This window comes from Colobus angolensis, unplaced genomic scaffold, assembly GCF_000951035.1.
Source record: "Colobus angolensis palliatus isolate OR3802 unplaced genomic scaffold, Cang.pa_1.0 Scaffold254, whole genome shotgun sequence".
Classification (NCBI taxonomy): domain Eukaryota; kingdom Metazoa; phylum Chordata; class Mammalia; order Primates; family Cercopithecidae; genus Colobus; species Colobus angolensis.
In genome coordinates, this window is record NW_012115755.1 from 1871706 (window position 1) to 1872018 (window position 313).

A 313-nucleotide genomic window follows, 5' to 3' on the forward strand; every position below is an offset into this window, starting at 1 on the left:
GGCCTCGGGCCGAACCCAGCGGGCTGAGGGCAGGTGCCCAGTGGATGGGGAGCCTGGGCTGTAACCTAAGATGGAGGCCGTGACTGACGCGGGCCCGAGCGGGGCTGGTGGGGCGATCGGACAGGCCTCAGCCGGGCCAGGTGCCGCCTGGGTTGGGGTTCGAGACGCGTAGGGTGCGGGAACCGTGTGCGGCTCGAGGCCAGCGCTGTGCCCCGAGGTAGGTGAGGGGATCGGAATGCCACCCACGACGCCCGCAGGCCCCGACACTCCAAGGAGGCGCGCGAGGCCCCTGGGGAGCCCGCCTCAGGCCCCG